Genomic DNA, 16225 nt, shown 5'->3' on the forward strand with positions numbered 1-16225 from the left:
AATCAAAATTAAAAATTAATAAAGGACTTAAATAGGCATTTCTCTAAAGATACACAGGTGACCAGCAAGCATATGAAAAGATGTTCAAAATCATTAGTCTTATAGAAAAGCAAATAAAAGCACTTCATACCCACTGGGGTAGTATAATAATAATTTTAAAAAACTAAAAATAACAAGTGTTGGTGAGGATATTGAAAGATTGAAGCCGTTGTACATTACTGATATGTTAAATGGTATGGCCACCGTAAAAAATAATTTAGCTTTTCTCTCTAAAATTAAACAGAATTACCAGGTTACCTAAATAGTCCACTCTGAGGTTATTTAAGCAAATATTTGTACATGAAAATTCATAGCATCATTATTCACAATAACTAAAAAGTGGGAAAAAGTCAAATGTGTACAATAAATGAATGGATAAACAAAATGTGGTTTACCCATACAACGGACTATTATTCAGCCATAAAAGAGAACGGATAATAAATGCTATAACATGGATAAACCTTGAAAACATTATGCTAAGTGAAAGTACAAAAAGTCACATATGTATGATTCCATTTATATCAAATGTCTGGACTAAGAAAAGCTATACATAGAGAAAGCAGATTAGTTGTTGACAGGGCTATAAAAAAGGATAGAATGGAGACAGGCTGCTTAATGGGTAAAGGTTCTCCTTTGGAGCTCATGAAAATGTTTTAAAACTAGATAAACTTGATTGCACAACATTGTGAAAGTACTAAATGCCACTGAATGGTACACATATAAATAGTTAATTTTATGTCATGTGAATTTAACCTCATTAAAAAAACCTGTCCATTGAGATTATTTTGTCTATTTTTTTAATGAAGTTAAATTTAATTACATGTCCACAAACTTTCACTTTTTAAAAATGTTCCATGATTATTTGTCTGAGCACGTTGTTGTTGTTGTTGTTGTTGCTGCTGCTGCTGTTGTTGTTGTCATCGTTGTTTTTCTTTTTTAGCCAAGAGGCAGGGGGACTTGTTGACTATTTTGTTTTTTTGTTTTATTTATTTTTGCTTAATTTTTAAGTCAAACCAAACATTCATAAGGTAGTTAATTAACCAAATATGAAATGATCTTCTTGCTTCCCAGAGAGCATATAACAAAATAGAATATCTGAGATATATTTTTCAAAACTTTAACTACCATTTGACTATTTACTCATTTATTTCTCTAATGGTTTTGTATAGTCATCTAATTTTACCAATTAAATTACAAGTTATTTGAGTGAAATTACTCAAATTTCAGTTGTTTTATTGTCTCTTCAGTTGTCTTATTAACATTCTAGAAATACAGTGCATGCTTTAAAAACTGTCTTTGATTAATAACCTAATTTTCTTCATTTTGGAAAAAAAATAAATTTAAATTAAATCTTTTATATCAATAGATAATGTTATGAAAGATTTTTAGACTTTTGTTTAGAAAATTAAAGAATAAGGATTGATCTACATTATTGAGTCCTGCATAGACCAGAATTCTTACTTAGACAAAGGAAATTTTTAAGGTCACTTCTTATATACATTGTTATTCAAAGAAAACTTTGACTTAGATATTTAACCTTTAAACCATACCCCTTCAGAAGCTCTAAAATCACTTAAGCAAAAAGAGAAACAATTTCTATGCAATCAGCACACTTATTTACACACCCACTCTTATTTCTTCAACATGTCTTTGAAACACTAGGCAGTTTTTGAAAAGGTGCCTTGTTTCAACATAAAACTATGAGAACACCCATAACGCGGCTGTTTCCTTTCAAAAGAAGGAATGCAAGAAATTTTTTTTTCTGTTTAAACAAATGCTATTGTTTTATTGCCAATTTTTTCTTTAAAAGTACCCATTAGTAAATCTAGCAACCTTATTAAGTATTTTTAATCAGTTAACAACATTGTTAGAACTTGTTATAAATTCTTATATGCTCTATGAAAGTTCCTCAGTCTTTAGTCATTCTTTGATCCTGTAACTACATACCTGACAATTTAGTTCCAAAATGCTGCTTTAATATTGTGTAGTTAAATATGTTATGATAGGATTTCCTTAAAATTAAACAAAAATTATTTTCTTCAGTTTCACTTCATGAAATTGATAAATTCATATTACATTGTTTCACTATTTTTTCAACTTCTAAATCTGTACAGGCCTGTTAAATGGCACATGAAATATTAATTCCACTCAGTTGTAACCACTTGGAAATGCCAGCAAATGCCCTGTCAGCCTGCACAGAAAAGGGTCTTCTCCCCCAAATCAAATCAATCTAAAGTTCATTTAAAAGTCAGCAAATAATATTGCATTTATTTATGTCACTTTATTTGTACTTATTTGCTTACAAAAATCTAAGCGTCATTACTTAAAATGCTATATTATCCAAAAATATATGATTTTTTCAATGTTCCATTAATTTGTTATTATAAGACATAAAACTAAAATATGACCTGAAAATGAACGATAAAGAAATTCAAAGTACTAGATTAGCAAACTAGATTCCAATGAAAATGTTATTCGCAACACTGTTCCCATGAAATGATTGTGTTTTACTTCTGTTGTAGAAATGTTTCAAAAATCTGACTGGTGAGAAACTGAGCAGCACTGGGAGAGTTGGAGAACTCAGGTTTATTACACAAGCGGTCCCAGAGGAGATAGCACTCTGAAGATCTGGGCCTGGAGCTCAGTTGCAACTTTGCTTAAATAGAGCTTATTTGGCATGGGCCAATTGGTTAATTTGTCTTCAAATGGTTACAAAGCGTGGGACCTGCTACGGGTTGCAGGCAGTTACATTTGTTGTTTAGACAGAAGGAGCAAAAAGGAGGAGTCTTTAATTTTGAGTACGGCCTATGCAGCAAGCATATCTACAAAAGCAGAACAAAGAACTGATTAGCCTTTTGAGTGAAAATTCCTCTTCACTTCCATGTGCATACATATGTTTTCTATTTTTCCCTGCTTTGAGTCACAAACATCTCTCTGTCATCTATGGTATAACCATGGTATAGCCAAAAACAAGCAATTTATAAAGCTAAAACCAGAGTCTGAAAATCATATTTTAGCAAAATGTTTGAAAATATCCTTTCTCATTTTCTCAAAACAGAAAGATAAAGTGGGATTGACAAATTAGAATTTAGATCATTCATTGTCAATTTGCTTAGTTACAAAACATTTAGGTATTGTGTTCTCACCATGTAACCAATATTATATTAGGTACTCTGAGAACATAAATGAAATAGATGTGTTCTCTGACTCTGCAGTGCAAGCTACAAATTTACCTACCCCTCCACAAACCCTAGGTATGTGCTGATGCACAACAATATTGCCAAAACATAGAAAGAAAAGGAAGAATCTGGTTCCCGAATACAAGTTACACATACATATTTTCAGCAAGAGGACCGTTAAAAGCCTATCATCCCAAAGGTGAAAATCTACTAACTTAATCATCAAAAAGATAATAAAATTACCCCACAAATAGATTTTGGCTTCAGAAGTTATAAACCATTTCCAACATGCACATATCCTTGATAGGCTATTAATCTGCCCCAAAAGAAGGAAATTGCCTTGCATATCGCTTCAAATGCTTTACCTTGAATGTTAGAAACTAGTAGCCCTTCAATGTCTGGTAAATAATATAACATCATTCGACATGAGTGATGAAAGTCACGTATGAAAAGGCACTAAAACATGCTGCATTTATAAGTTGAGCAACCATCTATCATTTGCCTTTGACATGTAGCAGCTATACCACATTGGGGCTTCGGGGGAAGAAAAGAGGAAGAACTGTGAAATAAGTAATATACAAATCAACAACCTGCTGGAAAAAAAATAAATGTAAAACAGTAACTAGAAAAGAAAGCCATGCTTTTGACTTTTACATAGTAAAGTTTATTCTTTACTAAATGTGATGGAAGACAAAAGAATGTAAGATATGCAAAAGACAGAGTCCCTGCCTCAGATGTTCTCAGCTAATCATCAATGTGAAATATACTTTATTTCTAATACAGCTTGTCAACAATTTCCATAATGACATACTGTTTGAGTTATAAAATTTTTTCTGATCTCAGCGATCTCATTCTAACCCTAGCGAACACCTATAATTTATATATTACTAGACAAACCATAAAAGCATGACCATTATAGGTAAACTTTGTATCACCGATGACTATTTTAAATAATAACAGGAAATGTAATGGTCTGTAATTCAGTTTTATACCATTTCTGAATTGTGAACTAGAAAGTGCTACAAAAACCCATTATATTTAGAGATTTAGGGGGGGAAATATTCAATTTCCAACATTTCAAGCTGTAAATCTGTGTTGTTGTTCTTTTTGTTTAAAAAAAAAAAAAAAAGACATTTCAAAGCATCAAAATAGACCATGACTCCATTGATATTTATTGTATTCACTTACCAGATTTGCTAAAAGGACATGACTGAGAAATTTCTTGTAATTTCTGCAGAGGAAAAAAATGTGACCACCATTCAATTCTTAGAGTACGTTTCCATTCAAAATGCCTGGAACATATTCACGCTTTATCCATTACCTAAACCCTTTCAGTATGTAGTCCACAGTAAACCAGAGAAAGTGAAAACGTGCTTCTTTAAGAACAGGATCAAAGGAATTTATGGGCCAATTCTACTTTCGGTGAGAATATTTGGCTTAAAACCAGACACCTAGAGTTCTTACCTGCAAAGACAGGATACATCACAGAAGTAGATGCTAAAGGAGATGCTTGAACTTGAGCCAGGAGAGATAATAGAGACAGAACAAAATACAAACTCTTGAGCCAAAAGGACCATTGCCAAGTAACCTTTTATTGTAAAAGTGAGACAGTTCATATATAAACACACTCATGAATAAGAAAACCAAAGGAATTTTTGCTTCCAGATTTGGGGATAGAATGAAGACGAATAATTAGAAGTAGAAAATCTTTTATAGAAAAACAAAAAGAAATGTCTTTCTTTTCAAAGAATCTGAAAATGCCTTGAGACAAAAGGATAGCATGTGGTGGACCTACAATTATGACATAAACAAGTTAGAGGAAAAAAAATATCTGGATGCAACCAGCAGCCCACTAACACTTATAAGAAATGAAAGTCCATGATTTCCATGATGAATACATGGTATTCGACATGAGCCATTCAAGATCAAAGGCAAAGGCTAATTAATTAATGCTTTATTATTTAAAAGTTAGTGCATCATAACACTTCAAAGTATTAGTTTTTATTTAAAACAGAACAGAAAGGTCTCTACAGCAAATTATCTCATGAACTACTTGTAAGCACAGTGGCTTTGTGCTATAAGTACAAATACACTCAGTGCTGAGAATGGCCCCATAAAATTCTAAGAACACAAGCTATTGCCTTTTCAACATTTTCTCCAGTGCTGTTTCTTAAATAAAAACATGGGGATGTGGAAAGAGTACTCGTTTAAAGTTTTTGGTCTAGTCATTTCAGTCAAATTAATTTAACATAAACCAGAACTCTGAAACTAAAAAACAGAATTTCTGCTTTCATTACTTTTGCCAATTTCAGGGGCATGGAGGGGTTGGGGGGCAGAGGGAGTGATGAAATTGATCCTTTTCTTTCATCAGTTTCCATAAGCTGTGTAAAGAAAAAGAGAAAAATAAAATAGACATAATTGTTTCTTCTCCTAAGAAAGACAGATATCATAAAGTAAGTCTATTTCTGTAATTTGAATTATCAAATAGTTTTTGTGGAAAGATCTTACTCAATTAATGAACACCGTATTGAGTTTTTTATTAAATTTTTAATCAGGTTTCTCAGCTTCCGCACTATTAACAATATGGGCCAAATAATTCTTCATTTGGAAGGGGTGGGGGGAATCTGTTCTGTGCATGCAGGATGTTTAGTGGAATCCCTGCCTCTATCCAATAAAGCCAGTAGTACCCTATCCCCCATTCATGACAACTAAAAATTGCCAGATATCTTCTGATGTAAAAAAATCATTCCAGTTGAGAACTATTATTTGCCTTTTTCACTAATATTTATACTAATGATGCAAAAGCAGTGATAGGCAAAACTGCTAGCACCTTAGCACCAATCGAATAGTGGCACTTTATTTGTATAATGAATCCCTTATGCTCTTCATCTGAATGAAGAGAAATTTAGGTTATAAAATTATAGTTGTAATTAAGGAAAAAAATAAAAGAACAGTGGTTGTAATGGGCATGTCCTCACTCCACTGATTTCAACAAAGAAACCCAAAATGCCCCATCTGCTCTCCCTACTCCCTCACCCTAAAGAACAAATGAGATTATGTCTAAAGTGGGATGTCTAAGGTGGGATATCTAAGACAAAGAATTCTTGTCTCACCCTCTGAAGGATTATTATTGATCGACTAATCCCAGGAGGAATCTGAAGGAAAGTGAAAGGAACCATAGAGAAGGAGAAAGAGCTAGGTAGGAAGTGGTTTCCAGCCTGAACCTAGAAAAGCTCTAGAACATAAGAGTTGCACCACAGAATAGGTCCTGCCTACGGTATGTCTTGCTTTGAGGGGCTGGCTCTTTATACCTCATGGGCAAGCAGCTTCAGGAAGTAAAGGGAAATCCTTCAAAAAGGCTAAAGCTGTGGACCCTTAGCAGTCAACATCAATGCAGGTGGAGGGTGGAAGCTCCTCTGGGGCATCAATACTGTCACTACAAGTGACTTTCTCTAACAAGAGAACAACCACACCAACAAAAACTACTTTGAAAGACAATTTGTTAAGTCTATTGATTATAACATCTTTCTCATTATAATTTACATAATTATATATTATCTTTCAGGATGATAATTATAGAAATCTTTTGGAATGAAACAGAAAAGAAAATATCTTCATTTTTATGGCAAGTAACAGAAAATTTGGTTTATGAGAAAAACCAAAGAAAATGCTACAAAATTATTTTATTAGATTTGATAACATTGTAAAATATTAAAATGAGAGCATTTTTTCTTTAATTTGAGCTAGAATTTTTTTCTAAAATATTTAAAGTAACAGTTCTTAAATTTGGAGTTTCAGGACATCTTTACATTCTTAAAAATGTATTGAAGATCAAAAAAGCTTTTGTTTTTGAGGATCACATCTAGCAATTTTACTGTTAGAAATTAATACTGAGAAAATTTTAAATATTTTTTGTTATTTATTTAAAGATAACAATAGTAACTGATTGAATGTTAACATATATATTACATTCTCAATGCAGAATAGTCATGGTTTGAGTGGCATTGTTTTACATTTTTCAACCTCTGTAGTGACTGACTTAGTAGAAGCACTGAAAAAGCTGGTTTGATTAAAGTCTATCAACAAAATCATCTTCACAGATATGTGTGAGGAAAAGGAATGAGTATTTTAATTGCCTTTTCAGACAATCATAAATGGTATTCTTTACTACTACACCAAAACCTGACAATTAGTAGTTTTTAAAGGGTAGTTGTAATGTGAAATCTGAAACCATATTAACGAACTCCATATACTCTATTATATTAACATTCCATGTTGTATCTTATGACTTGAATGGATCTTTATTTAACCTACGCATGATTTTGTAAAATCACGCATTGCCATGTGAAAAATATTAGTTTATTGAGATACATAAATCTTCCAAATGTTGACACATCCCATTAGTCAATATAAAAAAAAAAAAATCACATGTTTAATATTACCACAGATCTTATCAGAAAAGTTTTTAAGTTTTAGGGAGAAATAAAGTTCATAGGGGCAGACACAAATTTTCCAAAATTCTAATTTTTACTGGCAACAAACATTAGTTCTTTTCTTTGAGATGACACATTCATTTAAAAGATAAAGTGTATCAAATATACAACTCTGATTAATTATAGTCCATCTGTCAGTCATTCTTTCAAGTAAAAATGATGTTTCATGAAAAAAAGTGGCTAATTTAACCTGAGCTCAAACAATTGCTTGAAGACTTTTCCTCAGGTCAATCATAAATCAGTAAGTAGTAGAGGTGCTTTATGCGTACTTCCCTTTTCTTCCCACAGAAATATTTAAAAGATATGTACTTAGAAATTGAGATTAATAAAGTTAACAATTTTTACTGTTTCATCAAGAATATTCTCAAGAGAAAATAGGTGTGTGTGTGTGTGTGTGTGTGTGTGTGTGTGTGTTTAATGCAAGTGTATGGTAATGAAGAATACAGTAAATATCACTATAGCTTGTTGCTAATACTTGTTCTGTGCTAAATTGCCAGCTGTTTTACCCATCATTGCTTTCGTATCACTAGTATAAATGTTAGTGGAAAAGGCAAATAATGTCTTAGTATTACCATTAAAATAGTTTTAACTCTCAGATCTCCTGAAAGCTTCTCTCAGAAACCCACAAAGGATCATAGATCACACTTTGAGGATCACTATGCTAGATAAACAAACCTGCAGAGACATTTTTCTACGATTCTCACTGTGGTCTTGTATATAAGCTTTTTGCGTAAAGGCCACTCCAACAAGGAACTGGACATAGAGTTGAGAAAAATTCACATTGGTGAACAGTTATATCTCAATCCAACCATCAGGACAACAATCTCAAGGAATCCCCACTTTCTTGTCTTTTCCTTTCAATCTCAGATGTGTTTAGGTAAATCTGATTTTAAATGGTGCAAATCTGGACCTTGGATGGGAAGAGAAAGAATGAGAAACAGAATATCTATAAGGCATATGTAGGGGGACTGAAGATAGTGAAGTTAGGAGTTACTATGCAAAGCTTTTTATTTACTGTCTCAAATATTTGACTAAGTAAAAAATCAACCAATCAAATTATTTCTATGGTCACTTCCCATTCTATTTTTTGATTATAAGAAGTGGAAATATTTATTGTAGTCCAGTTCATATACAATTCTCTTTCTCAGTACTGGAATTCATTATTGGTAAAAATCTGAATAGTACTTAAGAAAGAGCTGACTCTGGAAAAGTCATTTTACAATCTTGTAATTGAGCATAGCACATAGTATAAGTATCTTTAGAAAATAGAAGGAACTCTAAGGAAATTTCTTCATATCACATTTAGAAACAATTAATTCCCAATAGACTATTTGATACTCTATACACGGCCAATACAATCATTCCAGAGATTTTCATTAAAGTTTTATTATATGTGGAGGGGGAAAAACCTGTCTGTGTAGAATTTTTCTTTGCTCTATTGAAACATTGTGAGCTCCTATTTGATCAAGTCTAAAGCCTTGCTATACCCCAGTAGGTCTTTGGGTTGATTTTGATTTCAAATTCATCTACTGTATAGTATTTCAGTTATCTTTGCTTCACTGCACACTGGAAAAATGTTTGCAGAATCTTGGGCAAACTGCTATGATGGGATTTGTAACGTTTGTGATGTAGATTACATTGTAAAGTGGTTTTGCAGGCAAAACATTTTGGGGAATTATGTGAAGCCAAACAACGAGAAAGACTCAAGAATCTATAATCAATAAACTCTATGTAAAATTAATTCGAAGAATGCTAAGTTATAGTAATAATTATGTGTCAAAATGTTTTTTAATTATATATAGAAAATATTACAGTATAAGTGCAGAAGAATATTTTGCATATCCAAATTTAAGCAAAAGTCTTGAGATTTAAGAGTTATGCTTTCTGATATTAAAAAATCCTCTGTGATCTATACAATAACTTATTGAAGATATTAAGAGAAAAATTTCCTTAATAAATGATGTTTAATATTATTCAAATTTATCCCCAGAAAAATTTTCTTAACAGATAATGCTTAATAGTACTCAACTTTTATCCCCAGAATTTCTTATGTTTATTTAACTCATATATCCAAGAAAATTTTTTTTTTACTCTTCAATCTTTTTACATATATTAAGAAAAGTAGGGAAATGGTATCAGTTTTCAATAGATTCAAATAAAAATTAGTTTTTCTTAAAGTACTCATCTATTTCAGAAAAAAAATTGAAATCGGAATCATTCATTTTCTCATTTCTTCATTTCCATTTGCAAGTGTACATGCAAATGAAGCCTAAATGTCATTTTTCTACTATACAATATAATTTGAAGATGAAAACCACCTATAGAACATCATATATGTCTAACATGTTAAATATATATATAGCAGATTAAGCAGAACCTCATGTATATTATAATAGAAAACATTAAGCATGGTTGCATTTTTTCCTTATACTTGACACTTATTTCAATTCTAAGTTAGATGCAAACTGTTTTACTCGAATATTTTGATATTATGGTTCTTTGTCATCTCACTTTTGGAATTAAATCTTTATCCTAACAGAACATTTCTTCAACTATTCTCTAAAGGTCTCACATTGAAATTGATTCAACAAGGACTATCACAAATTTGTAGATGGCTGATCACAATGTCTTCTAGTGTTCTTCAAAAGGAAACTTACAGATAGTTCCCAAAAGCTTTTTTATTTTCCCAAGAGTGAAATCTATCTTAATGATTCCCTGTGAATATAATTTAAAGGAAAAACATCTTCTGCATTAAACATTATGTTACTAAAGTGACTGAGTTAGCAGTTAAATAAATATAAAAACTTTAGTGAAGGATACTAATGGTTCATATTATATTTTTTGACTCTGTATTGTTTAGTAAAGTTGATAAAATAGTTATTTCCCCTAGTAAATCAATAGTTCCATGGTTTTATCTTGTCACAAACAGGAAATGTAGAATATGTTACTCATCTCTGTTCTTCCATCTTATCAAAATCCAATAATTTATTTCTATGCTATCCCAACATTCAACTGGTTTTGACACACCAAATTAGCAATTTCACCTTAATAATTTCTAAATGAAATGTGACCTAATTCCAATAAATTTTTGCTTTTTTGAGATCATTTCATGCTATCATCAATATGTGATTCAAAGGGCTCACCTTAAAAGATAGTAGATTAAAGGTACATTTTATCTACCCTGAGGCTCATTAAAGTCAACTCCCAAAAATAATGTGTAAACCACATTTGCTCCTGTATTCAAAATATGGCAAACAGCCATATTTATATTTTTAATTTTGTTTTACAGACACGAATTGGAGATGCTAAAGTGACTTAACTTTTTCACTATCCTTGTATTTTTGGTTCTTTTAAAATATATTTTTCAATTATAGTTAGCATACAATATTATACTAATTCAGGTGTACAACATACTGATTAGACATTTATATGACTTACAAAGTGATCATCCCAATAAATCTAGTACCCATCTGATACCATACATTATTATTATAATATTATTGACTATATTTCTCATGCTGTTCTTTACAACTCCATGACTAATTTGTAACTACAAATTTGTGCTTCTTAATCCCTTCCCCTTTTTTATCCACCCCCAAACACATCTCCCATCTAGCAACTCTCAAAATGTTCTTTGTATCTATGAGTTTATTTCTGTTCTGTTTGTTTGTATGGTTCTTCAAATTCCACATAAGTAAAATTATATGGCATTTGTCTTTCTCTGCTCCACCTACTCCACACAGCACAATACCCTCTAAGTCCATTCGTGTTGTTGCAAGTGGCAAGATTTCATTCTTTTTTTATGGCTGGGTAATATTCCATTGTATATACATACCACTTATTTTCGTCCACTCATCCATTGATAGACACCTAGACTGCCCTCATATCTTGGCTATTGTAAACAATGCTTCAGTGAATATATGGATTCATATGTCACTTCAAAGTATTATTTTGAGTTACCCTGAAGTAGGAGTACTAGGTCTTTCTTTGTCTCTTATTATAGCCTTTGTTTTAAAGTCCGTTTTGCCTGGAATAAGTATTGCTACCTCAGGTGTTTTTCATTTCCATTTTCATAAAATATCTTTTCCCATTCCTTTACTTTCAGTCTGTATGTGTCTTTCAATCTGAAGTGAGTCTCTTGTGGGAGGCATATGTAAGGGTTTGGTTTTTTATCCATTCAGCCACCCTGTCTTTTGATTGAAGCATTGATCCTTTTACATTTGAAGTAATTGTTTATAGACATGTAGTTATTGCCATTTTATTAGTAGTATTTTTTTTCCCTCTTCTTAAAGAAATCCCTTTAATATTTCTTGTAATACTGGTTTGGTGGTAATGAACTTTAGCATTTTCTTGTCTGGGAAGTTCTTTATCTGTCCTTTGATTCTAAATGACAATTTTGCGGGGTAGAGTAATCTTGGTTGTAAGTCCTTACTTTTCAACACTTTGAGTATTTCTTGCCAATCTCTTCTGGCTTGAAAAGTTTCTGTTGAGGAATCAGCTGACAGTCTTATGTGAGCTCCCTTGTAGGTAACAAACTGCTTTTCTCATGAGGCTGTTTTTAAGATTCTCTGTCTTTAACCTTTGATATTTTGATTATGATGTGTCTTGGTGTGAGTCTGTGATTTTATCTTGTTTGGGACTCTGCACTTCCTTGGCTGTATGTCTAATTCCTTTACCAGGTTAAGAAAGTTTTTCTTCATTCTTTCTTCAAATAGGTTTTCAATTCCTTGTTCTCTCTTCTCCTTGTACCTCTATGATGTGAATGTTAAAATGTTGCTATTGTCCCAGAGGCCCCTTAAAGTACCCTCATTTTGGGGGGGGAGATTCTTTTTTCTTTTTGCTATTCTGATTGGGTGTTTTCTGTTACTTTATCTTCTAAATCATTGATTTGATCCTCTGCTTCATCGAATCTATGGTTGATAGCTTCTAATGTATTCTTCATTTCAGTTATTGTATTCCTTATTTCTGACTGGTTCTTTTTTATGTTTTCTATCTCCTTTTTTATGTTTTTTATCTCTTTGTTAAAGTTCTCACTGAGTTTATCTACTCTTCTTCTAAGTTAATTGAGCACCCTTATAACCAGTGTTTTGGAACTCTGCATCTGATAGATTGCTTGCCTCTATTTTGTTTAGTTCTTTTATTTGAGGTGTATTTCTTTGTCTCCCCATCTCGGCTGCCTCCGTGTGTGTGTGTGTGTGTGTGTGTGTGTGTGTGTTTCTATGTATGAGGCTGCTATGTCTTCTGGTCTTAGTAGAATGGACTTACATAGTAGATGTCATGTGGAGCCCAGTGGCGTAGTCTTCCCTGGTTACCGGAGCCGAGTGCTCTAGATGTGCCTTGTATGGGTTGTGTGTGCCCTCCTGTTGTATTTGAGCCTTGCTTGCTGTTTGCACATCAGTAGGAGGTATCGACCTTAGAGCTGATTGGTTGTGAGGACTGGCAGGCGAATTGCTAACCCTACATAGCAGGATTCACTTTATCAAGCCCCTGCTACCTGCTCAGCCTGCCCTTTGAGTGTGTTGTTCTCCAGATGCAGACCCAGGCAGTGCTCTAGGTTGTGTCTAAGCTGGCCACCACCGAACGTGCCGGCCCAAGGGCCACAGGCCAAGTTCAGCTGCAGGTTGCGCCCTGCCCAGGACAACCTGGCAAGAGTCATCAAGTAATCTGCAGGTGACCACCACCCACACCAGGCTTGGAGGTGCCTCAAGAGGCTAAGCTGCAAACAGAGACCAGCTGCTGCTAGTGCTGGGCTTGGGGCTGCTCAGCAAGAGATACAGGGCACACTGATGCCAGATGCTTCTTGTTTGAGTTGTGTGAACCTTTGAGAGATTTTAGAAAAGTCAGCACCATGAACCAAAACAGGCCATTTGTATGGAAAAGCCACTAGAAGCGGCTTGGGTGGGCCTGCAAGGTGGGTGAGGCAGATTCTGAAGGAATCAATAGGACAGGGTGACATGTGTTAGCTGATCGATGAACTCAGATATGGCAGCCCCCATATCTGCACACCAGGAGGGAGAAGGGTTCAACAAAGAAACAATGGAGTCTGCCAGCACATCTGTCTGGGAAAAAACTGCTCCTTCAGCCTTCTCCCCGAAGTCAGACAATTCATTTTTTTTCCATATATCCCTGGTGATTTTCGAACTGCTTCCACAGCACTGGTGCTCAGAGCAAGTGAGTCTGTCAGTGAGTAAGTCCATGTGCAGACCCTTTAAGAGGAACGTCTGTGACTCCCACATCCTTCCATCTGGTTCACCCGCAACCTCTGCTGCTTTTCACAGCCAGAAGTTGTGGGGACTTCTATTCTTGGCACTGGAACCCTGAATTGGGGAGCCCTATGTGGAGCTGGAACCCCTCACTTTTTCAGAGGGATTTCTACAGCCGAGATATCCCTCTGAATTCTCAACCACCACACGCTGTTATGGGACTAGCCCATTTTGTGTCTCTACCCCTGCTACCTGTCTCAAAATGGCCTCTGATGTATATCCCCAGTTGTAGGACTTCTTTTTAGCCAGACCTCAGGCAATGCCCAAGTATGGTTGTTTTGTCTACCTACTATGTCATCTCGAGCAGTAGTTGGTTCTATTTTTAACATATTTTGTTCTCAGATTGTCAAGTCTAATTTTATATAAAGAATATGAAATACATATATATATTGGCATATATACTCACATGCCAATACTAATGTATTTTATAGGAGCAATATAAGAAGAAAGGTATAAATATATAAATATTGTAAAAGGGAGATAAAATTTTCATTGTTTGTGTGTATATATATATGCATGCCATCACTAATGTATTCTGTAGGAGCAATATAAGAAGTAAGATATAAATATATAAATATTGTAAAAGGGAGATAAAAGTTTCATTGTTTGTAGACATTATTTTACTATTTGCATTATTTTATTTTTTGTCTAGATGCTCAATCCAAGAAAATTATTTTTATAAAAAGGATTATAAATATAATGTTGCTATATAATACTTTGAAAATATTTCACTGTTATTATCAGTGATAATAATAACTCAACCAAACTTTATAGGAAATATACAAAAGTTATAATCCTTATTGCACAATAAATATATTAATGAATATCTTCATATTCCTGCTGTGAAAGATCGGGTCATCTCAGAGCAGTCATAGGAGAGAAGTTTGCTTTAGCTTCAGACATATTGTCTCAGGCCTAGTGCGTTGTGATTATACATAACATCTATATAATATATAAATATGTTAGAACCAATTATATGTAGTTATATATTATGTATGTATTATATATACACTATGTTAGAACGTATATATATAAATATGTTAGAAACAATTCTAGGTTTAATATCTGCTCAAGATAACTCTAGATTCCAGTCGATTACATTTAGACCAAGCTCATCTTAAAATTTTGCAGCTCAGACTCCCACATCAGTCAACAATAAACAATATCTAAATAATAAATATTTATAAAGAGTCTATTGGACGCAAGGATCAGTCCTTTTCAAGGACTTGCAGTAGACAATTACAAACCAAATGTAGAATCTTGGAAGTGAGTCAAATTTATCAAGAGCCTTGAGGAGTCAAGAAATAAGACTGATTAACTAGAATAATTATGTTACTCTGCCTTCTACTCTCAGTGACTATCATCAGGATGAAATTTTCTAAATATAATTGATTTGCCCCCATGCTTTTATTTGCCAATCAACAAATAATGCAGAATTTACTATGTCTCAAGCACATATTTGCTAGGTGACGGCAACACAGAGGGAACAAAGTAGATCCAGTTCCTGCCTTCTGAAACTTACAAACTTAGTAGGGGAAGACAGACAATAAAGAAATTGTATATGTGGTTAACATTATGAAGGAACACTGTGAGAACATATACTGATGGTACCTAATCTAGTCATTTGGGAAAAGAAGGAATCTTGGTTTTAGTCAAACTAAATTCTTCAAAACATTTAATAGTTATTAACACATATAACGATTACACCACAGTTCATCGTGTAAAATTCTCAGAAATTGGCCATTTTCAATTTTTCTCTGAATTTCATCATTTTGCATAAAAATTCTTGAGGGTGAGCATTTTTTCAAATTGCTCTTTTAGGCTCTCCAAGTCAAGAATGAAACTCTGAAAATTCCTAGGGTGCTGTTTTGACACCCAGTTCAGTAAATATCTCTTCTTGACTGATTAGAGTTCAGATCTGACACCAAAAATCTTCCAAGCCATCTGTCTTCTTCGGTTCCACAGAAAGACCTTTAGACCAAATTCCTGGTTTTCTTTCTCTCCAACTTTAAACATTTGTGAATTTGCTTTATACATGAATAATGCAAACTTGGTAAAGCATCATCTCTGGTAAGAACTTTTGTAACTCTCCAGCATAAACAAAATTAAACCACTCAGATGACAAAACAATAAGTTATTTCCCAGAACATCATGGGAACTCAGTAAAATGAGGTGATAGAAACTAAAAGAAGTAGATCAAAATTAACAAAAAAGGAAGAGAACAATGTCTTGAGGAAGTGAAATTAAAAAC

The 16225-nt window shown here is 33.3% G+C and overlaps 1 long non-coding RNA gene across 2 annotated transcripts in view; it reads right to left on the reverse strand.

The window, feature by feature from the left end:
• Nucleotides 1-4789: 4789 nt before the first annotated feature.
• LOC105294685 overlaps nt 4790-16225 on the reverse strand; it is a 194255-nt gene continuing 182819 nt past the window's right edge. For both annotated transcript variants that reach the window (XR_896086.2, XR_002781286.1), the window contains one exon: nt 4790-5599. This is a non-coding gene — a long non-coding RNA (uncharacterized LOC105294685). The remainder of the gene's footprint in view (nt 5600-16225) is intronic.

This window comes from Pteropus vampyrus, unplaced genomic scaffold, assembly GCF_000151845.1.
Source record: "Pteropus vampyrus isolate Shadow unplaced genomic scaffold, Pvam_2.0 Scaffold92, whole genome shotgun sequence".
NCBI classification, from domain to species: Eukaryota; Metazoa; Chordata; class Mammalia; order Chiroptera; family Pteropodidae; genus Pteropus; species Pteropus vampyrus.